The sequence below is a fragment of the Eptatretus burgeri genome, chromosome 10 (genome assembly GCF_056783735.1).
Source record: "Eptatretus burgeri isolate ZD-2024b chromosome 10, Ebu_testis_v1, whole genome shotgun sequence".
NCBI lineage: Eukaryota > Metazoa > Chordata > Myxini > Myxiniformes > Myxinidae > Eptatretus > Eptatretus burgeri.
Window position 1 is genome coordinate 13,453,759 of NC_140970.1, and position 25,664 is coordinate 13,479,422.

General features: G+C 42.6%; 1 protein-coding gene across 1 annotated transcript in view; it reads right to left on the reverse strand.

The window, feature by feature from the left end:
• Nucleotides 1–20,809, reverse strand: part of LOC147017956 (uncharacterized) — a 666,861-nt gene extending 646,052 nt beyond the window's left edge. Inside the window, exon 1 of the mRNA XM_085899928.1 lies at nt 20,679–20,809. The gene's annotated coding sequence lies outside the window, so the exon portion shown is untranslated. The remainder of the gene's footprint in view (nt 1–20,678) is intronic.
• Nucleotides 20,810–25,664: the final 4,855 nt, after the last annotated feature.

Below are 25,664 nucleotides of genomic sequence, written 5' to 3' on the forward strand. Positions count from 1 at the left end.
TAAATCAAGAACCATGAAAGTGAGAAAACAATATGCACACACAAATGTGGAAATAGAATAAGCAACTAAATTGAAACATCATTGCATTTTCCACTCCAAAGTGAATATCAGTAAAATAACAGCCTTGGCAATGATGACCTTTAAAAACAGTCATTCATCTGTGAACTTTAAATTAGTGGTGGAGCCATAATCAATGTAGGCTGCACAATCATGCTTTTATTGTTCAATAACACAAGCACAGCTGATGTAATCATTGCTCACAGACACCAACATCAGCACACTCTCAAACATCTCCTGAAAATTAAAAACCTGCAGTAGAAAAAAAAAGATCCCATGCTGTGCTCACTCTGAGCAGCAGGAAAAGCATGGTTGGGAAAGCTACTTTATTGAACACATATTTGCATTTTTCAAAGTCTCATCAATGCATGGTGCACCCAACACTGCCAAAATGCTCAGCAATCGCTGCATTTAATGAGGCAGGATGTAGGCTCGGCAAGTTAAGCTGTTGTTGGACTCACATTCCTGCTGTAGTGCACAAGGACAAACAGCACTGTCACATCTATTGGATTGATGGTTGTTTCCCATCCATGTGCTACAGATGGCATGCTGTGGTTGTCAGCATGCTTCATCCTGGAGGACTGTTTCTCCTCTAAATATTTGTTTAACTTTTTTTTACTTACTTTCTCCCCAATGCATTATTCTCAAACGACTGACCACAGGTTCGTTTCCATTAAGGCATGACTAGCCAATTAACCTTGTCCATTCCCAGTCATCAACCATTCAATATTGGACAACGGCGATACCACTAAATATTCACATTGTAACTCGAGTGTTATGTCATCTAAAAAAAAAAACAATTTGAGGCATTCAGCACATCTCTTTTTCCCTGTGTTCGTACCCTATCTGCACGTGCAATTTAAGTACATGTATGCAGTAACGTAACAAACTACACAAAATTATCTTATCTTCAACATCTTTATGATGGAACCATTTTGTTACCCTCAAGACACATGAGAAGTAAATTAATTTTGCTTCTGATGGTTCTGAAATTTTGTTTTCTCTTTTTTGCTTCCGATGTGCCTGAAAATATCTAATTATTTAGCACCCTGGGCAGTGTAGGATTATATTCATTAACTTTGATCAATACAGAGGTCAGGGCTCATGGAAAGGCTGAACCAGAGGTCAATGCAATGGAATGAGGAACAGCTGGGCAGGTTGCAAACAAGATCGAATAAAAGGACAAAAATAAAATAAAATGAAGGTGTTATTTTTGCCAATAAAAAAGACGTTAATGAGTTTGGCCTTTTGGGGAATATTTGCGAAAGGAAGAAAGTTTTCAATGACATGACATCTCTACCTACAAAACAGAATAATCAATAATCTTGAAAAAACTGTCATCATTCCTATAAGAAAAAAAAAAGAGAATTAAAAATATATTACCATATTCAGGTCACTGAATGTGGAACGTGGCAAGTGGCTATACTGTATATACAAACTTTTTTGTTGGGATTATTGCTATACGAGATGTCTAGAATGAGATAAGAGAGGAGCCAGACTGGCACGATTGAGCATTTTTAATAGCTTTGAAAATCCAAGATGGCCACCAGTGAATTGTACAAATCTACTTTTTCTCATATCTTCGCAAGTCGATGTGATAAAAACATGAATTAAGTGTCTTTTTATATGTTTTCACACAAGGAAAAAAATTTATGTTGTTCTCTGATAATTTTCTGTCTTAAACATCAAGTTCTTTTCTCCTGTTACCTTCTTCCTTAGGCTTGGTGTTGGCTTAACGCTTAAAGTGCTTGGCTTGAGGAGGACTTGGGAGGTATAAATGACATGGGGAAGAACAAGAGTAAGGGGAGGAGAATATAGGGGTGAACAAGATAGATACAGTCACAAACTCTCATTTTGTTCACTCCGTGGAGCCTCTTTTGTAAGGCTCGCACTTTCCTACACTCTCACAGCTTTATGTTGACTCTAATTCGACATCCAATTTCTTTTTATTGTAGGCGCGGAGATGGTGCAAGTTTCAGATGCAAAAAGGCAGGAAGAAAATTTGAGTTTTTAGACAAAAATACATTTTGAGTGAAATCAAGGCCTGTAATATTGTTGCAGGGCCGGGTATCGGCGACGAGCACGACCGCTTGGTGGAGCAGCAGAGTCGGCTCCACTGAACACCCGGAATCCGCTCGGCGCTCGTCCTGGCAACCAAAACTCTCCTCTGTATCCTTCGGGGAGATGACGCGCACCCCTTGTGGTCCTGTTGACGGCAGGATCTCTCTATCTCGAGCTTCCGTTCGCCGACAGAGACACGGTGCGCAACCCTTGCGGCTCTGGTGGGGGATTGTGTCTCTCAAGCTCGAGCTCCTGATCATCAGAAGAAGGAGGAGGAAGAGAATAAGAATCTCGGTCCGAACGCGCCGCACCCTTATTCACCCTGTCTCTGGGGGGGGGGCGCCTCCACCCTCCCCGCTCTCTCTTACTGGACGGTTTTGGCTCGCAGAATCACTCGTCGCCCTGTCACTGGCCAAAACGAGCAGCAAGTCCGTCGATTGGCCCGGGGGCGTGGTGACATCACGTTACCCCCTTCCTCCCTGTCGCGGGACTCCTCCTTGAACTCCGCCCACCAAACAGGCAGAGCAACATTATTCTGCGTGGACTCCACCCACCAAATAGCCAGAGGAACTGTATTCTGCGTGGGCTCCGCCCACGTACATGCTGACACGCACGCAGACAATGGCGTTGGCCAGAGCGAGGTTAAGGTGATGCTGGCGTTGTCGTAGTTATGAGGGTTGTAAAAGTGAAAGAAAACCCTGACTATCAAAGTAATTCACAGTGCAAGTACATTTATTCACCCATTAGACACGGGACGGGGACCCTAACTAAAAACAGATACTTACCGATATAACTGTTCTATAGGACCTGTATGTTGTGTGCTCATAGCTTCCAGATTCACAACAATATAAAGTCCATTCAGAGTCCCTCACGGCTATATCTTCACTCTAATCCACTTTCTGATTTCATTTTTGTAGTCGTTAAGATGGTTCAAGTTTCAGTTGCATTAAAATGTGAGAAAATAGGATGAGCATTGGCGTTTATACACAGAAATGCATTCTAATAGCAGTTTTGAACGCATCTGGTCGGACATGATGTGGTGAGGGGGAGTTATCATTAAGTTACCTTTTGAAGATACAAAGGCATATTTTAATTACGACTCATGTAAAGAAAACGAAGTAATGCATGTCAGCGATCGCAGCAGTGGTCTATTATACACAACCCAAATGAGGTATGTTTTCAAAATGAGGAAAGAAAATCGTGAAGTCTTTAATAATAATAAAAAACTTTTCGTTTTCACACGAGTTTTCAAGGCTGAATCGTGTGCAAGTACAGGATTTATCAACAAACTGTATTTCGCATGTGCATGGACATGTAATTCACATATATACCATATGAAACAAACATTAGAAGGAAAATTCCCGAGAGATTTTTTTAGTTCTTATTTTCAAGTTATGCACACGGACACTTTAAAGAAGTTAGAGCCTGGTGTTGGCTTCGTGGTTAGGGTGGCGGCTTGGGATCCCAGGGTCCTGAGTTCAAGCCCCGTTGGCTGCTGAATTAACACCAGGGGGTTGACTCAGCCTGTCATCCATCTGAGGTCGGCGAAGTGAGTACCAGTGTACTGGCCCCGGTGTGAATAGGTATACCATATCCCTGTGTGTCATAAGAGGCGACCAGGGTTGGTGTCAGGAAGGGCATCCAGCCATAAAAACATTGCCTCAAGAAAAACCCTAACCCCTGCACAGCAGGGAAAAAATGGCTGTAAAAACGGTCATTATATTACACTTTAAAGAAGTTAATTTTAAATCTTCAATATAAAAAATGTCCTTTTGTGTGCTGAACAAGTACGAAAAGAGCAATTTTGGTTTTCACCTGACAGAAAGGTGTAATGCCCGGATACACCGCCCACAACACTTTTTTTCCCAGGGACTTTTCCATTTGAGCTGTATTCCTTAAACAATCATCACAATAAAATGTTTCATTCTTCAGACGTAGTTACAATTAAAAGTTGCAAGTCTGAGGTTTTCTTTGATTCTAGTCACACAAGTATAAAGCTCCCGTGTGAAGCAGGTGGCATGGACATGATGACGTCACACATCTTAAGCACAGTAAAAGTAAAGTATTATTTCAAATAATCAATCGCGTTGCATTTGTTATTTTATGGCCTTCCAGGATAGCTTGGACTCTCAAAGGTTTTCCCATTTGGCTTTGAGCTACCTTGCTCGGATTGAAACCCCAACTCAGCTCTAAACTACCACCCTGGAATTTGGCATGCAGCAAAGGCATCAATCGGAGGGACATTGAACCGGAGGACCCCTTGCGTTGCGTTTGGAATTGCCATTTACAAAATGAATAAAACGATGAGGGAACAGAATGAAACACCTGATGAATATCATCATAGACTTGCACAAAAAGCAGCAAGAAAAAGAATGAAGTAAGAGAATGAGGTGGCTGATGAACTTCAACACAGACTTGCACAGGATGCTGAGCAACAAAGACTTTGTAGGGTAATGCGTGCTTTGCAAACATGTACAACAGCATCCGGAATGAATCAGACGAAGTTTCTGAAAATATTGTCCAAGAGCATAATTGCGGTCCGATGACCTCACCATGCATGTACTGTTCTGCAGAAGATTTCACAAATAAATCAACAGGGAAAGGGGATGGATTTACACTTTGTTGCTCCAAGGGGAAAGTCCAATTATTACCTTCACTATTTGCCATAACTGCTTGACTGCAACAACTTTATCAAGGTAATGATGGAAAATATCGCAACTTCCGAGACAATATCCGAAGTTGCAATTCGGCTTTGCTCCAAACACAGCTATTTCAGATATCTGGGATATATAAACAAACTGTATTTCACATGTACATGGACATGTATTCACATAATTTGTGACGTATTCACATGTTATGTGAAGTAAATAAATTATGTACATTGTACATCATTTCTGGATCTGATAAATTGCCAGTACCCATTTTGGAAGATTCCATGTGCAGCATCTAACTCAAGATGTCTAAATGTCATACATATCTATGCCTGTGGGTTTCCCACGGGTGCCCTACGAGTCTACAGCATATTATAAAGCAGGAGTATCTGTCTGTCTGTCCATCCCAAAACTACTCCCTCAGATGCTCAATGTTTAACCTCAGATGCTCAATGTTTAACCTCAGATGCTCAATGTTTAACCCTGGAAAGTCAGCAAACAGACAAGTAATTTCTCATGTACAATTACCAATACTGTTGTGTAGTACACACAAGTAATCCATACATTTTTTTCAAATGCAACAGGATGTAGGGATAATTCTCCAAAAGGTATGTTAACAAGGTAGGGATGGTCACAAGAAATGTTCATGTGAAACCACCCCTACATCTTCCTTTGAATAAAGGTTGTTCCTGGAAAAGACAAAGTTATGTTGAGCATGCACGCATGCACACAGAATCTTTTTGAGAGGAGAGGGTATTGCATTTCACTCCAGTTATAATGTATGTCTGTTTGTTTGTCCGCACAAAACTTGAGTACGGTTTTTCTCCGCAACTGCTTGTCGGATTGACAGGAAATTTTTACCAAAGGAGCGACAACTCATGTATAATGTTTTAATGATAATTATGATGTCATAGCTTGCGTGGTATGACAGCCATGTTGAACCTCTGTTTTTCCAAAACCGCACAAAGAAAAAAATTGAAACTTGACAGATGGCAAGTACTCCTCATGGAGAATGTGTGATTATTTTTTAACGACGTCAACGGTGCCTTAGTTATGATATCGTCATTGCATATGTAGAACGCTACATCCGATCAGTATGAAAATTTTTGAGGGTCATCTTGGGATAAATTTGTTGACAGAAAAAAATTGACGACGTCATCAGTCATGTGGTTCGGCAGCCATAGTTTTTTATTTTGTTTAAACCTTCAAAAATCTTCTTCTCTGAAATGGCTGAACAAATCAATGCGAAACTTTACAGGTATGACCGCTATCTATGAGGAACAAAACGTTCCCACCTATGATATGTCACATGGTTTGGCAGACATTTTGGATTTACCCTGAAACATTAAAAAAAATCTTCTGCAAAACAGCTGGACAGATCGAGGTGAAACTTCACACACATGTTCCCCAAGCCTTTGGGATACCTTCACACACTTGTTCCTGAATAAATGATAGGTTTGGCAGCCACATTAGATTGAATGAAAATCTTTGTAAAAATTATTTCTCTTGAACCGCTTCATTGATCGATGTGAAACATCACAATTATGATCCAGTAGTGATGGGGAATATAGGTTTTAAATTTCCACCTGATCAGATGCATTGTGTGGCAGCCACAATAATTTATTTTTAAAATCTGGGTTCTTTAAAAAAATAAAAAAAAAACATTTGGAATAAGGCTCACTTGGCTGCGACTGGATATGTTTCAGGGTAGAGGAGCAGCATCTGAAACCCGAATCCTATTCAGGTTCCTCCTGATGACTCCATATTTGTTTATTGCTTGTTCCGGTTCCTTCTGGTTTCTTCTGATGACAATGCAGTGCTGCAGCTAGTACCTGCAGTATTTGGTCTTCCATTTGTATTGAACTGAATTTATTTTAATCCCATTCTAAATTCAATTGAATAATAATAAACATCGTTGGTCAGGTTCAGGTGTCCAATCAAAATGAGGTTGTGTCAAAGTGGAACATCTGGGTACCCAGTCATCACTACCAGTAGTTATAAAGTGGCAGCTCTAATTATGTCTCTTATTAATTACGTAACACACTAGTACACAAACGCCACACAAAATACACCACACAAAACCACAAAAAAACTAAACAAACACCACACAAACCAAGTACTGGCGAGAGTCTGCAATCTCTGATTGCTATTTTTCTTGTTTAAAATGTTTTTATTACTTGTCTCTATTTTTTTTTAAGAAATATATGTATAGATGTGATGCTATCGATTTACAAATGTTGTAGTTACATACTTTATAGATGTGCTCACATTGTATTGGGGCTGTACATACCACCCCATATGGTCTGATTGGCCCTTTATGGCAAATGTTTCTAGCGGCCCTGAACCCATCAGGCTGATTGACAGTCGTAGTCCCACCCACCCCACTAATCCCTTCACAAAGGAATGCAGTTTTGCATATTTTTGTGGAATTCTTTCAAGTTATTAAAATCACGACAGCAAAGGATGCTGCACCGAGTAAAACTCGATCGGAAGGTACCAGGGTCATTGCCATATCGACAGAGGTAGCTCAGAAATATGCCGTCTGAAGATTAGTAGTAGTAGTAGTAGTAGTAGTAGTAGTAGTAGTAGTAGTAGTAGTAGTAGTAGTAGTAGTAATAGTATTGACAATGAATGAGAAGATTTACCAGTTTTGACCGTCTCGGTTTTTTTTTGCTTTTTCTTGCTTTTGCTCTGGTCTAGAGTACTGAAAAGTAATCCCTGCCTAGACAACCAGCTGAACAGACTAGGAAGAATCTCATATGCAGCCGAAGCATCTTTTTGAAGAAGATACTCCAACTTTAGTTTTGTATATAGCGGGTGGGACCCACATGTTTTTTCTGCACCATTCCTAATTTGAGAGTGTTGGCGCACTCTCTGATTCGTAATTTCTAACGTACAATTTTAAATACTGCTGCATTGCATTCATCTTGAATCATAAATAATAAATCAAACATTCCAATGCAATACCCTTGGACGAGTTCATAAAAGTAATTCTCAACAAAAAAGAAAATGCTGACAAAGGGACCAACCCCAATGCCAACTGGAAAGCATCTGAAAATGAAAAACCTGTCCACGTCCACTTTGTATTCGGACTTCGTCTTGTTTTTCCATATGCTAAACATGACGAAAACAGCTCATATAAATTGATCATTTTAGGTGACCTTGATCTTTTGAAGTCAAAAACATAAACTTCAGTGACCCAATATGCAAACCCTGCTCAAATTTCAAGTCAATCAGATGGAAATTGATGATTTTTGGACCTTAACCTTTTTCCCTCAAAACAATCGGCTTCTCGCGTTTTATTGTTGAACCAATTCAGTGACCCCATTCCGAAAATTTCAGGTCAGTCGGATGAAAATTGACGATTTTATGTGGTGATGATGACCTTCGACCTTTTGACCAAATTATTAATTTGCCTTCTCCATATTCTCATGATAAAGCTTTGTTGAAAATTTGATGACAAAAGCTCAAATGGTAAAAAAAAAAAAAAACACAGAAGTTAATGCAAAGCCACATCACCCGCTGTACTTGGGACGGGCTAATTACCGCTCAAGGGCAAAGAATAAAAAAAATTTAAATTGTGTGTGCAACTCGCTCGTAAAACAACAAAGACAAGCACCAAAAAAATAAGCATTCTATGTTGCATTAGCACCTCCAATTGTGTTTAACTGGGAGTTTACACAGCTGTTTCCAAGACAATGGCTCATGCCTCAACAAGTTTTATTTTCCATTTTCTCTTTTCTTCATTTCTTTTACAACATTATGTCATCTTCTTTTACAACATATTTACTAAGTAAGTATTTCAAGATTACTATAATGTATACAAGCTGGTGCATTCAACGATAATTAAAAAATATGTGCAAAATTAAGTTTGTTACTTTCACGACCTTAACTTATCTGTTGTAACAATACATATTGTAAATTTTATAATACTACATAATTAATGATGCACTGTCAACTCAAGGAAACATCAATTATACTATACTGTACTGCATGTATAGCCTCCTGGATGACTAACAATGAAACCCTTGAAGCGGAGGGTGTGGATATAAGACAGGAATCTGTTTACCAGTCAAGGTAAAGGTAAAATGTGTTCGCACCTGAGCCTCAAAAAGACTTCTTAAGAATCATAATACAATCATTCAGGTGAAAAAGGTTGAAAATATACTTTTGTAATTCAAATATCTATATGTAAGACAAAGGAAACAAAAGCTTACTTTTCACATTATGTCGTGGTGGCAATCAATAAAAACAGCTTACAATACAAGATCTCAGTAAAGGAATATGTATAGTCGTATACAGTGTACCAAACATTCCAACCATCCATTTGTCAGTGATCCCTAAGCAAACCATCAAATTACATTTGTGAATACTTTATATCTAAGAATGAAGCCTGGACAGGTGAACACTGCATCGAAGGATACTGCCAAAACAGACCAATGGTAAACAACACACCAATTGGTTTTGCCATTCGGCTCTGTTTGTGCTCTGGGCCAAATGCAGCCAATGGTGTTCAAAGTGCTTTCACCCAAGTCCTCATTGCCTTTGTCACAATTTTTTTGTAAATACAGTACAAAATCTTGGCAAATGGAGTCACGTTCTAAGTATCACACAGTAGTACAGTATAACTATGGAACACATTCATTCATGAGATAAAACTGAGTTTCGAAAATGGTCTCAAAAACATTCTGGAACAAAACAGTCTGATGAGAATGTATTTTGTCTCCTATATTTGGATCATTTTTATCGTTGGATCATTTTTTAGAACATTTATTTTAGCATTTTTTTGATATCATTTTATTGATCGCTACATATTTATATCATTTGAGAGACCACTCCAACACACAATACAAGACTGAAAGTGGAAGGAAGTTTTAGTTTTGTCAGGGTTCCAGTAACAACTTGCCTCGTCTTCGTAAAAGACACTTTGGCATCTTTAACATCTACCAACAACCAGTGGTGGCAGGTGGGTCCTCTGCCTTAACAGCCTTCTGATGGACAGCACGCACATTGATCTGCATCACCATAAATGTAGAAAATAACCAGGGTGACAGTTTATAGCTGGACCAAGATTTGAACCCTGGGTAATCGGCTCAAAGGTGAGTGCGCAACCTTTGAGGCTACCTATCCTGCGAGTGGTTCACTTTTACCATTTATTAAATATTTAGATTGTGTCTTATATTGGCAAAAAAAAAGGAAAGACCGACATAATCGACCTTTTCCTGCAGTGTGTTGTTCAAAAGGTTGGATAAAACAGTCTCCACCAACGTTGTTACAATTGTCATAGATAAAGTTCTTGAGACAACAATAACCATTGTACAGTCATCCCCCGTTTATCGTGGGGGGTTACGTTCCAACCCTCCCCCCCCGCCCCCCCGCGAGAAGTGAAAATCCGCGATGAATGGACGCCTCCTCCCAAAATGCCTGTATTTTTATAAACGCGGTGTATAAACACGATTGGGTTTGATTTATATTGAGTGCATAATAAACGCTGGGTGGTGTGTAAACACGATTGAGTTTTATTTATATCGAGCGATTATTAAACGCTGGGTGGTGTGTAAACACGATTGGGTTTGATTTATATCGAGTGAATATTAAACGCTGGGCGGTGTATAAACACGATTGTGTTTTATTTATATTGAGTGATCATTAAACGCTGGACGGTGTGTAAACACGATTGGGTTTGATTTATATCAAGTGATTATTATTAAACGCTGGGTGGTGTATAAACACGATTGGGTTTGATGCATATCGAGTGATTATTAAAGGCTGGGCGGTGTATAAACACGATTGGATTTTATTTATATCCAGTGATTTTTAAACGCTGGGCGGTGTATAAACAAGATTGGGTTTGCTTTATATCGAGTGCTTATTAAACGCTGGGTGGTGTATAAACACGATTGGATTGGATTTATATCGAGTGAATATAAACCTTCCTCTGGCGCTTCGGTTCCTTACCAGAAGCCTTAGTGAAATGAGAGCGAGAGATGAACCTTCAGAGTTTAGGCTTTATTCCATTTGATTGGAGTCGCTTCTGTGGGCATACCAGGAAATACAGGTTCAGCTAGGAGTACATAAGCAGAAACGTATACATGTGCAGTTAACCATTGCAGACTAAATCCGCGTAAGCACGGAGTTCGATATAATCTCCATTCTCACCAGTCAATGAGCACCTTCAGTTAACGAGCATCAAGTGGACAGCCGATGTCAATAGCAATGCCCCGGGGACAATCACTCGTGCCGCCGAGAGACTTCCCCTTATACGCGAGACGCACAACATGTGATCCCGCGTCATGTCCCTCGATTCACGTTAATTCACCACATTCTCCCCACCTTTAAAATGTAACTAGGGGCCCATCTTACACACCATGATTGCTTTAGCACTATAGGAGTATACATTTCAAGCAACGCGGACTAATAGATCTACAGAAGCATACATGCCAAGCAGTGATTATTTTGAGTTGTAGGAGCATGGAAATGAGCATCGATATATGATATAATGGGCATATAGGAGCATAAGCAGCGAGAATGCCGATAATCCCCTTTACAGATTGAGTCGTCGAGGGGGCCTTATTCGTCGACCTCTCCGGGAGTAAACGGCAGTTTCACTTGAGGGAGACTCCCGATCCTCTTGGTGAGCCTCGACTTGTGCCGGAGATGACTCCTCGATCGCTCTCGGGTGGAACGCGGCAGCCCCTTCGCCTGGCGGAGTTCCTGGGGGGGAAATGTCAGAAGGAGGAGTGCCAGGAGGTGGTGTACCGGCGGGAGGAGTACCTGAGGGAGCCAGATGGCGAACCGACACAGTGGTCTCCCTGCCATCCGGGAGCCTGACATGAGCATACTCTGGATTAGTGTCAATGAGTTCGACCCCCTCCACCAGCGGTTCATACTTGCTTTGTCGTACCGGGCGTTTCATGAACACTGTACCGGGGTGGGTCAGCCAGTTGGGCACCGTTTGACTGTCAACATAACGTCGTTGGTGAGTAAACATACGTTCGTGAGGAGTGGCATTTGTGGACGTGCAGAGCAAAGAGCGTATGGAATTCAGAGCGTCAGGAAGAGTAACCTCCCATCGCTCGGGGCCCAGTCCTCTCGATTTCAGCGCCAGAGTTACGGCTTTCCAAATTACTCCATTATACCGTTCCACCTGCCCGTTTCCCTGTGGGTTGTAACCCGTCGTTCGACTAGTTGCTATGCCGTGCTCTAATAGGAATTGTTTTAGCCCGGCCGACATGAAACACGGCCCTCTGTCTGAATGTATGTACGAAGGTCTCCCAAACATAGCGAAGAGGTCAGAGAGACATTTTACGACAGTGCCCGAGGTCATATCCGAGCACGGAAACGCGAAAGGGAACCTTGAATATTCATCAACAACGGTGAATATGTATCTGTTGTCTGTTTCGGTCGGCAGGGGCCCTTTGAAGTCGATGTTTAGTCTCTCGAAGGGGGAAGTAGCCTTGATCAGTCTGCCAGAAGCCGCGCCATAGAATCTGGGTTTTAGTTCAGCACAAACAGGGCATGAAGCATTCATTTGTTTAATATCTTCAACAGAATAGGGAAGATTTTGTCTGCGTACGAAATGTGCCATCCTGGTTACCCCTGGGTGGCACAGAGACACATGGAGGTCTTGCAAAGCCTGACTGATTGTTGCCGAACTGTAGACCCGGGAGAAGGTATCTGCAGCAGGGTTTTCCTTCCCGGGCCGGTAAACAATGTCGTACCTGTAGCAGGCTAGGTCTATCCGCCATCTCATAATTTTTTCATTCTTAATTTTCCCGTTATTTTTCCCATCAAACATGAAAGCCACGGATCGTTGGTCCGTAACGAGCGTGAAGTGGTTTCCCAGTAAATAATGTCTCCATTTACGCAGCGCTTCGACGATGGCGTACGCCTCCTTCTCTATTGCCGAGTGTCTCTGCTCGCTTCTAGAGAGAGTTCTCGAGAAGAAAGCGACCGGCCGCCCAGACTGATTAAGTGTTGCAGCTATGGCGTGATTTGAAGCGTCGGTCTCCACCACGAAGGGCACCGAGCTGTCGATCGATAAAACCACGGACTTACTGATATCATCCTTGAGATCGTGGAAAGCTTTCACGACAGCGGCATCTGGTGGAAAGTTTTTGCAATGCACTAGGGGATGTATTTTCTCGGAGTATTGCGAAATCCATCTTGCATAGTAAGCGAACATCCCGATCACCCGGCGCATTGTTTGCAAGTCCTGAGGTGGTGGAAGCTCACGGAGCGGGCGCAATCGCTCAGGATCAGGCTTAATTGTGCCGTCGGCTATTGTGTAGCCGAGAAGGTCAATTGACCTTGCCGAGAATACGCATTTCTCGTAGTTGAGAGTCAGATTATATTTTCCAGCAATGCTCAAGAATCTGTCCAGATTCCTATCATGTTCCCTCTGATCCCTACCGCACACTGTGACATTATCCACGTAAACAAAAGTGTCTTCGAGGTTTTCATCTGAGATGATGTCGTCCATAACCCGTTGGAAGCAAGCTACTCCATTCGTGACACCGAATGGTATCCTTCTGAACTGGTAGAGGCGCCGCCCTGCCTGGAATGCAGTGTACGGTTTGTCTTCCTCTCGGATGGGAATTTGATGATAGGCGCTTCGCAAGTCGATGGTACTGAATACCTTATAATTGGCCACGCGTTCGACCATCTCATCTATGCGCGGCAGGGGGTAGGCGTCGAGTTGGGTGAAGCGATTGACCGTTTGGGAATAATCGACAACCATCCGTTTCTTATGGTTCTGACTGCTGGTTACTAACACCTGTGCGCGCCATGGCGAATCGCTCGGTTCTATAATTCCCTCCTCCAGTAATCGCTTGGTTTCCGAAGTGATGAAATTCATGTCAGCAGTGGTATATCGCCGCGATTTGATCGCTATCGGTTTGCAGACCGGCGACAAGTTAGCGAACAGCTGGGGGGACGTCACCTCCGCGGTGGTCAGCGCATTTAAAATTAGACGAGGCTTGCTTCCTCCAAAGGGTATTTCGACGCTCGTGTGCTGCTTGAGGACATTATGACCCAGAATTACGTCTGCGCACAAATCACGAAGCACCAGCACCTTTACATCCCGATGCGTGTACCCTTTTACGTCCAATTCAACATTGCAGTACCCTCGTACGCGGGATTGTAGTGAGGTGGCGGCCATGCATACCGTATTGTCAGTCGGGTGGATTACCCATTTCCTGCCCTTAGCAGGATGGAATAAATTGGCGGAAGCACGGAAAGCATATCCGAAGCATATCCGAGCACGGAAACGCGATTTCAGCGCCATCAAATGGAATAAATTGAAATGAGAGCGAGAGATGAACCTTCAGAGTTTAGGCTTTATTCCATTTGATTGGAGCCGCTTCTGTGGGCATACCAGGAAATACAGGTTCAGCTAGGAGTACATAAGCAGTAACGTATACATGTGCAGTTAATCATTGCAGACTAAATCCGCGTAAGCACGGAGTTCGATATAATCTCCATTCTCACCAGTCAATGAGCACCTTCAGTTAACGAGCATCAAGTGGACAGCCGATGTCAATAGCAATGCCCCGGGGACAATCTCTCGTGCCGCAGAGAGACCTCCCCTTATACGCGAGACGCACAACATGTGATCCCGCGTCATGTCCCTCGATTCACGTTAATTCACCACACTTAGAAGGTGCAGGGCGTTTGAGCGGCATCGTGGGGTTTGGAGAAAAAAACGTAGAAAATATTCGAAGTTCACTAGCGAAACTCTGTCTCGTGCGTTGTGTGACTGGTCGAGCGCCACGCATTATAATTCATTGCTTAAATAATTAATATTTTACATATTATTACCGCGATATACCAGGGGAATCCGCAGAAAAAAATAGTTAGGTTCCAAGGGAAAAACCGCGATGAAGCGGGGGCGCGATAGGTGAACCGCGATATAGCGGGGGATTACTGTATTTGGACTCAACACATGTTAAAAGCTCGTAACTTCAGCTTGCGAACTCCACATTTACATTTATGTGGAAGCAAAGTTCTGCAGAAACTTTGCAATTATTTTTACCAGAAAAATTAAGAACATTCATATTTCCATTTTTGTCTATTCATGTTTTGATCATCAGAGCAGACATAAATATGCAAGACATTGAAAACATGCACTACCGGTCAAAAGTTTGAGAACACCCCCATTTTTCCAGTTTTTACTGAAATTTAAGCAGTTTAATGTTTCAATGTACTCTGAAATTAAAGCATAGAACAAATAAACAATTGCAGATAAAAAAGAAATCATGGAATCGTTTTGTTGAACAAAATTTAATCTAAATTTTGACTCATCAAAGTAGCTACCTTTTGCAGATATAACAGCCGAACAAACTCGTGGTATTCTTTCTACAATGGAAATCAAATATTGTTCAGAAAGTTCTTCCCAACACTGTTGCAGAAGTTCCCACATACATGTTGCACTTGTAGGTTGCTTTGCTTTCACCCTTCTGCCCAGTTCATCCCAAACAAGCTCAATGGGGTTTAAGTCTGGAGACTGTGCTGGCCATTCCATGATTTGAAGGCTCCTTTTATATATATTTTTTGAAGCCTTTCCCTGCAGTTCTTTTCTCCTAAAGTAGTTCTGACAAAGCCTGGAGGTATGTTTTGGGTCGTTATCTTGCTGTAGGATGAACCCCTGACCAACTAGGCGTAGACCAGAGGGTATTGCAAGACGCTGCAAAATGCTGTGGTCGCCCTTTTGGTTCAAGGTGCCAGTCAATCTGTGCAAGTCGCCGACCCTGTATCCAGCAAAAGAGCCCCAGATCATCATGCTTCCTCCGCCATGTTTGACAGTTGGTGTCACACACTGAGGAATCATCCTTTCGCCGACTCAACGGCGTACAAAAACCCTGCGTGATGAACCGAAGATTTCAAATTTTGATTCATCGGTCCATAAGACCTTCTTCCAGTTTTCAATAGTCCACTGGCGGTGCTTCATGGCCCAGGCAAGCCTCTTTTTCTTACTTTGCCATATTAGCAATGGCTTTCTAACTGCCACTGTACCTGTCAAACCTGCAGCTCGAAGTCTTCGCTTCACAGTTGAAACTGAGACTTCCTTACTTTGACCAGTGTTAAGCTGTGCTTGAAGCTGCTGTCCTGTGAGCCGCCTATCATGCAAGCTGTTGACTCTCAGAAACTTGTCTTCTGATTGTGTTGTGGCTTTCGGTCTGCCAGACCTCTTCCTGTCAGAGTTTCCTCCGGTGTAGGAAACTGTACTCACTGACACGTTGGCTTCCTTTGCAATCTCTCTAAAAGAAAGATCTACTCTTTTACGGGTTATAATGGTCTGTCTGTCTCCCTTTGTTAATTGTCTCTTTCTTGCCATTATGATAGCAACGTACTACTTCCTGCAGTGCAATATTGTCCAAGTAATGATTCAGAGGGTGTTACAACACAGTTGTTGCTTTTATACAGACAGAGGGTTTGTAACTAATCAACAAAATTTGGGACACCTGTAGGAATTGTTTGCATCAACTTCCAAGCCTTAATTTACTTCCACTGCTGCAGAACAGCTGCAATTGCAAACCCATTACTTGTTCCCTGAAAATGGCCTTTTTTAACAACTCTGAAATTTACATTATTTTTCAGTTTTTGGTGGCCTAAACTTTTTTTTAAAAACTCTGGCAGTTTACCGCTTAGCTTTGTACCATTTCAGGTTATTCACTGGATTTGAACTGCTTAAATTTCAGTAAAAACTGAAAAATGGGGGTGTTCTAAAACTTTTGACCAGAAGAGTTAATACAAATATTATATGTGATGCCATGACTCTTCAACGCCATGGCTTTCTTTGAATAATGGTTGTCTCTAAAAAAGACAAAGTTATATTGAACACACACAAGCTTGGTGTTGGCGCAGTGGTTAGGGCAGCGGCTTGGGATCCAAAAGGTCCTGAGTTCAAGCCCCGTTGAGCCACTGAATTAATACACCAGGGGGTTGACTCAGCCTATCATCCTTCCGAGGTCGGTGAAATGAGTACCAGTATACTGGGCCGGTGTATACCCTGGTTAAAATAGGTGTACCATATCCCTGTGTCGTAACAGGTGACCAGGGTTGCGTCAGGAAGGGCATCCGGCGTAAAACATGTGCCAAATCACTATGCGGATCATACGGATGATCCGCTGTGGCGACCCCGAACGGGAGCAGCCGAAAGAAAAAGAAGAAGATATTGAACACACACACACACGCATGGTTTCACGTGATCATGTCATGTGACCTCCCTTCCTTGTTTACATAATTTTTGGAGTAACGTCACAACATCCTTTTCCATTTCTACCTCCACCACCGAAGGTGGAAGGAGGTTATGTTTTCACCCGTGCCTGTCTGTTTGTCTGCAAGATATTTTAAAATGTTTTTATGACTTGTGATTGGTTTGTATTCCATCCAAACCAGACAGCACAAGTCAGAGGTAAGTGCCTGAACACTGATCGATATAATCCAAGTCTCAGACATGGAAACAAACATCAATGTGGGAAAATCCTTGCTATCCATATTAACCAAGCCCAATAAAACAAGCAAGGAAAAAAATCCATTAAACAATTTGAGGGATAAAACATGTTGATGGTATTTTATTTTAATACAGTATAAACCAAGACTCAGACTCGACACCAGCAATCTCTTTTGTGGACTCCCTCACTCACACTCGCACACTTTTGTGGACTCACTCCTACTCACACTTTTGCGGACTCACTGACTCCCAGTCACACACTTTTGTAGACTATCAGACACAGATTAACGCACTTTTGCAGCTTCACTGGCTCAAAATTGTGGGTTCACAGACTCATATTAACACACTTACTGGACTCCCTGACACACTTGCTCACTTGTGGACTATCCGACTCAGATTCACAAACTTTTGATAACTCCGTGACTCCGACACACTCGCACACCTTTGTGTCCTCAATGAGATCACATGTGCACATTTTTATGGTCTCGACTATCTGACTTACAATTGCACACTTTTGTGGACTCACTATCTCGCACACTTTTGCGGATTCTAACTCGCATATACACACTTTTACAGATTCACCGACTCACACTTTTGCAGATTCTCTAACTCGCATATACACACTTTTACAGATTCACAGACTCACACTCGCACACTTTTGCGGATTCTCTAACTCGCATCAACACACTTTTATGGATTCACCGAATCACACTCGCACACTTTTGCGGATTCTCCAACTCGCATCAACACACTTTTACGGATTCACCGACTCACACTCGCACACTTTTGCGGATTCTCTAACTCGCATATACACACTTTTATGGATTCACCGAATCACACTAGCACACTTTTGTGGATTCTCCAACTCGCATCGACACACTTTTACGGATTCACCGATTCACACTCGCACACGTTTGCGGATTCTACAACTCGCATCTACACACTTTTTACGGATTCACACTCACACACTTTTGCGGATTCTCCAATTCACATATACACACTTTTACAGATTCACCGACTCACACTCACACACTTTTGCGGATTCTCCAACTCGCACGACACACTTTTACTGATTCACCGACTCACACTCACACACTTTTGCGGATTCTCCAACTCGCACGACACACTTTTACTGATTCACCGACTCACTCTCATACACTTTTGAGGATTCTCCAACAGATCTACACTCGTTTACAGACTCAATGACTCACTTGCACACTTTTGCAGATTATCCGACTGACATCCACACACTTTTACGAACTCACTGACTCATTAACAGACTTTTATGGACTCACTCACTCATAATCTCACACTTTTACAGACTATCCAGCTCACGTCTACTCACTTTTACAGACTCGCTGACTCACAATTGCACACTTCTGTGGATTCTCCCATTCACATCTACACACTTTTACGGACTCACTGACACACACGCACTCGCACACTTTTGCGGGTTTCCGATTCACATCCACACACTTTTGTGTACTCGCTCACTCCTCCCTCACACTCGCACACTTTTATGGACTCACTCACATCTACACACTTTTAGTTTTACGGACTCACTGACTCGCACTCGCACACTTTTAGTTTTACTGCCTCACTGACTCACACTCTTTTATGGACTCACTGATTCACACTCACTCACACTCACCCAATGTTGTACAGGATCTGATAATGTGGGCAGAATGGTTCTGGTTTATCCCAGGAGACCTAACAAGGGTTTGTGATCAGTCTCAATGGTCATATGTCTTCCAAAGACCTATTGGTGCATCTTTCAGGTGCCCCAGACACACGCTAACACCTACCATTCTACTTGAGCATCACAATGTTCAGTGTCCCATTACTCACACTGACAGCTACACACTTTTATGGACTCACACTCACAGCTCCACACTTTTATGGACTCACACTCACAGCTCCACACTTTTATGGACTCACACTCACAGCTACACACATTTACTGACTCACACTCACAGCTACACACTTTTATGGACTCACACACAGCTACACACATTTACTGAGTCACACTCACAGTTACACACTTTTATGGACTCACACTCACAGCTCCACACTTTTATGGACTCACACTCACAGCTACACACATTTACTGACTCACACTCACAGCTACACACTTTTCTGGACTCACACACACATCTACACACATTTACTGACTCACACTCACAGCTACACACTTTTATGGACTCACACACAGCTACACACATTTACTGAGTCACACTCACAGCTACACACTTTTATGGACTCACACTCACAGCTACACACATTTACTGACTCACACTCACAGCTACACACTTTTCTGGACTCACACGCACATCTACACACATTTACTGACTCACACTCACAGCTACACACTTTTATGGACTCACACACAGCTACACACATTTACTGAGTCACACTCACAGCTCCACACTTTTATGGACTCACACTCACAGCTACACACATTTACTGACTCACACTCACAGCTACACACTTTTCTGGACTCACACGCACATCTACACACATTTACTGACTCACACTCACAGCTACACACATTTACTGAGTCACACTCACAGCTACACACTTTTATGGACTCACACTCACAGCTACACACATTTACTGACTCACTCACAGCTAGACACTTTTCTGGACTGACACTCACATCTACACACATTTACTGACTCACTAAATCTACACACTTTTCTGGACTCACACACAGCTACACACATTTACTGACTCACACTCACAGCTACACACTTTTATGGACTCACACTCACAGCTACACACTTTTATGGACTCACACTCACAGCTACACACATTTACTGACTCACTCACAGCAACACACTTTTCTGGACTCACACTCACAGCTCCACACATTTACTGACTCACTAAATCTACACACTTTTCTGGACTCACACTCACAGCTACACTCATTTACTGACTCACACTCACAGCTACACACTTTTATGGACTCACACTCACAGCTACACACTTTTATGGACTCACACACAGCTACACACATTTACTGACTCACACTCACAGCTACACACTTTTATGGACTCACACTCACAGCTACACACATTTACTGACTCACACTCACAGCTGCACACTTTTATGGACTCACACTCACAGCTACACACATTTACTGACTCACCCTCGCACACTTTTACGGACCATCCGACTTGCATTCATTCACACACCTTTGCTGGTTCCACACTCACAGCCATACAGGCACAGAGCGATGAGGTAAAAGGTGCGTTTTAAGAGTGCGTTTGTATCTGGACCCGTAACACCTCCGAGTTAAATAAACATCGTCTTCAAAAAAAACTTTCATGAGAAGATACAAACACATTATAAACACACAACTAACGTCAACGAGAAGCTTCACGCAATGCTTGACAAGCACAAGTTTGTTAAAATCCCTTTCCTTAGTAGATCGGACATTATTGTTGTCATTTTACCGGCATGAGGGAAGCAGACGCGATCCAAAAACCAGGCGGGGCCAGCTTTTAAATCGCGAAACTCCAGCGACTATCGCGGTCTCTCGCGGCCACCGTACCGGTATCCCGGCTCGCGCGTTGATCGGCCTGGTATGTACAATGTTGTGTATCAATGGCCTATTTGTCAAAACAACATTTCCTGTCACACGTAACGCTTATATCTCACCGTACAGACTGAATTATGTGTTTGAAAAAAAAAAACAGCGTCAACAATGTTTGGTACTCAAAAGATCGGGACGAAGGCTCTGAGGTGGGAACAGGTTTTATTCGGACACGGGTACAACGCAGCCAAGGAACATTGTCATGGGCGGGTCACGTGACTCTGCTTAACCACGCCCTGGCGCTCCCATGTATGCATTCATTATCATAACCTATTGATACATCTCAACCCCCCCTCCCCCCCTTTTTGGTTCTCGGGCGCCAGCAGTGACCACTTTTTTTGGCTGCTCTCCGAGCACCCTTATTCTGGACATTTCCATCTGTCCGTCTGTCCGCGAAACTTTGGTCAAGCCTTGGGGCTAAACCACTCAACCGATTCCAATGAAACTTGGTAGGTAGGACCAATATTTCTGGGAATCGTGTGCTTTCGAATATGGGACCCCGGGCCCTAGCAACGGCATAACAACGGTCCTTTAAAGTGGTCAAAAAAAAATCGAAAAAAATCCCCAAAAAAAAATATCGAAGCTTAGAGTTTTGTGCGCAATCTATCTCGCTCCCTTCATGCCAATTTGCAGCCCTAACAAAAAATATTTGTAGGAGGAGATAGGTTTTGGGCGAGTACATGTCGAATATTTCAGAAACGGTTAATTGCGAATATCTCTAAGAGAAAGAGTCTGATTTTGATGAAACTTGGGTGAAATGTGTACAATATGGCTGGCATGTACACAAAAATGAATGGTTGCTATGCACACCTCCGTTGCTTAGCAACAGCTAAAATACTTTTTCGTACATCGTACACTTATTGTGGACTGTACAAAAAAATCAATACCTCCAAAACTGGATATCCGAGGGACCTGTTTTTTTTGTGCCCAAGGAGAATGTCTGACAGCATCATATAAAAAAAATATAAAATCTTTACCGAACAGATAAATGGAATTACCAAGGCTGCCATTTGTTGGAGTCTCTTTGGAAACATGCCTGAAATTTCACAAGGCGGGTTTCTGGGCGCAAACTAAGAGGGCTGTGATAATCATATTTACTGTGCTAAATTGATTGACAGCATGTACATGAATATCGGCTAGTCGCATCGGCCAGCTTTCCATCTAGAGCGAGCAGCCATGTCGCCTACCGGCTTGTCTGTCTGTTTGTGACTCTCTCCAGAGCATAGCTCCGTGACGTTTGATGCGATCTTGATGAAACTTGGACACAAGCTAGATATCATGGTCTCGTTGTGTCTTTTTGTATGAGGGGCGTCCCACGCCCCTTGTGGGCGGAGCCACGCCCACTTGAACTTTTTATATATTTTTATTTATTTTTCTCTTCTCGCAATTTCATTTCTTAGAAGCTGTGCGTAATGTCCATAAGTACAACATATAAAAAAATCCGATTTGATTTGGTCAATTTTGACAGAAGAGATAGGTGTTTACGGTAGGGCTTCTTCAAAAGCTTCCACTAACTCAATTGTACCTATCGTGGCGTTGTTCAAGAATGCCCGCGAACCATCGTTGCCTCGTGGCTTGTTTATTATCTTACCAAAACGAAGTATTTGCAAGATATGTTACTCAGCTTGTATGTTTTTTTTTTGTTTGTTTGTTTGTCAGTAATCACGTATAAAAAATTCTGCAGAGCTCAGTTATCATTGGAAATTTTTGTAACTTCGCATATCAGAGGCCTATAGAGGTCCCTTTCAGTGCACAAAATTTTGAAGGTCAAGGTCACTTTGTCGCAAATCAGGGGAGTCGACGAAACCCTTATTTTTTGAGTAATTTTGATCGGATCGTCTTCAAACTTCATGGGAATATAGTTCATGGTCTGGCGCTCAGCTGATTAATTTTTGGTGGCGATTGGCCTTGACCTTCATGTGTTTTTTTTTTTTTTTGGTCTGTAATCACGCATAAATCACTCTGCAGTGCACAGTTATCATTGGAAATTTTTGTAACTTCGCATATCAGAGGCCTATAGGAGGTCCCTTTCAGCGCATAAAATTTTGAAGGTCAAAGTCAAAGGTCAAGGTCACTTTGTCACAAATCAGGGGAGTCGACGAAACCCTTATTTTTTGAGTAATTTTGATCGAATCGTCTTCAAACTACATGGGAATATCATTCATGGTCTGGCGCTCAGCTGATTAATTTTTGGTGGCGATTGGCCTTGACCTTCATGGTTAGTGCCTTAGGTCAAACATATTTGACCCCAAGGTCAAATTTTCAAGTTTTAGGAACCATATCGTGTAGTACCTCAAATTGAACACCTCGATGAATGCTTTCTAGATATGTCAAGCTTGAGACATTATGACGTCATTTGGTGACGTTATGAGGCAAACGCATATTTTTCAAGGTTACTCTGTAGAACGATTCTCATCAGAATCTCTCGTAGGCAGATATTCCTCAAGGAGTCGCTCCTGGTGGATAGCAGCTCTGTTCACCTCAGTGTGACCTTAAAGAAGTCACACGTGGTCACCTTTTGGCAAGATACGGGTCACCCTGCGGGTGACATTAGTTTATTGTTATTTTTATTTTCTTTACAAATAAAGGTGCTCAGGAGGCTTACAGACATGAGCTGATCTTCTAAGCCCTCAGGGCTAGTGGAGGCCTGTCCATGCAACTGCTGTGGATTTCTCAAGAAGGGGTGCATGGTCGGGAAGGAGTTCAGGTGCATTGATGGGTGAAAAGCTTTCATGAGGAAACATCTCAGGTTCAAACGCAGGTGGTGTTAATACAGGAGTGGGTGACAAAGGCACTTGAGCCGGTTCAATGTTTGGCTTCCCATGACGTTACCTGAGTTGGTCAACGTTTATATGTACATCTATCATCACACAACTTCACCAGACATCATTTCAATGTTATCGATAATGATGCCAGATAACCACTTGGTTCCACATCCGGAGTTCAACACGTATACAGGGTTGTTGATCTGGAAGTTGTGGTAAACAGACGTTTTGTCATGATTACGTTTCTGTTGATATTTGTTATTCTCAACCCTGGATCGTTACGTCCAGGTGCATGAATGATAACCGTGTTGTTAATTCACAACCCATCAGAAGCTTGGCAGGTGAGCGACCGGTGGTTTGATGTGGTCTGGTGCGGTAGTTGAACAACACACGAGCTAGATGAGATTGAATGAAGCCTTAGACCATTCTTGATGATCTGAACAACACGTTCAGCTTGACCATTACTGGCAGGTTTGTAGGGGACAGATGTGTAGTGCTTAATGCCATTCATTTTACCAAAGTTCTGAAACTCTGAACTCGTAAATGACGATCCATTATCTGATACAATGGAGTTCCGGAATACCATGTTGTGCAAACTTGGTATGTAGAGCTTCGATTGTTACAGCAGAGGATGAGGATGGCACCACGAGAGCTTCAATCCATTTGGAGTGGACATCAACTATGGTAAGGAAAAGCTTCCCTTGAAATGGACCAGTATGGTCGATGTGTCGTCTGGACCATGGCTTTGATAGCCACGACCACATGGCCAATGTAGACTGTGGCGGTGTCTTGGCATGGGCTTGACAAGTGTAACAATAGCGTGCACTGGACTCAATGTCACTGTCCAAACTCGGCCACCAAACATGGGCTCGTGCAATAGCCTTCATGGTGATATGCTGGGATGAGCATTGCTGAGTTCACTGATAGTTTTCCCACGGAGTTTCGGTGGAATTATTACTCGGCTACCCCAAAGCAGGCAGTCTCCATCGATAGAGAGCCTATCCTTCCAGACGAGGTGCGGTTTCGCTCCTTCTGGTAGTGATGCCCAATTACCTGACATAACGCAGCGTTTCATTTGCGACAAATCTGCATTGCTATTGGTGGTACAAGCAATCTGCTTAGCGGCTACGGGCACCTCATCGTGAATGACGTAAGCCATGAGATGAATGATATCGCCAGATTGTGGAGCTTCAGGGATTGTTATGGTAAGCGGCAAGCGACTGAGCGCGTCAGCGCAGTACATTTCCTCACCCAGATGTTAAACCAATGAATAGTTATAACCGGCAAGGGTCAACGCCCAACGTTGTACACAATCTGATAATGTGGGCAGAATGGCTCTGGTTTCTCCCAGGAGACCTAACAAGGGTTTGTGATCAGTCTCAATGGTCATATGTCTTCCAAAGACATATTGGTGCATCTTTCAGGTGCCCCAGACACACGCGAACACCTCTCCTACTTGAGCATCGTGACGTTCAGTGTCAGATTGGGTTCTTCATGCATACGCAATAGGCTGGAGATTACCAGTTCCATTTGTTTGCAACAATGCACACCTAATGCCATATGAAGAGCTATCACAACTGAGAATAAGTTCCTTGGATGGGTTGTAAGGGTGAGGAGGACAACATGGTTTTAGCGGCCTTGAACGCTCTTGTTTGGGTAAGCTTCTCATTTCCAGACAACGCCTTTCCTAAGGAGAAGATGCGGAGGCTCGACGGTTGTTCTTAGTTGAGGCAGGAAATTACCAAAGTACGTCAACATACCTAGGAATGCAGGAAGTTCTGAAATATTTCATGGCATTGATGCATTCGCAATTGCTTCAATTTAGCTCGGAGAGGGCAAAATGCCTCGACAGGAGATTTGATGGCCCAGGTATTCAAATTCACATGCCATAAAGGTACACTTCTCACGCCTTAGGAGTAACCCAGCTTGTGACTGCAGTTTGAGGACTTTGTTTCGGTTCTCAAGGTGTTCATCGTGTGACTTGCCAGTCACTAGTGTGTTGGCCTGGAATATGACTGTCTTTGGTACAGTTTTCAATAATGTCTCCATCTTGCGTTGGAAGATTGATGCAGCAGAGCAAA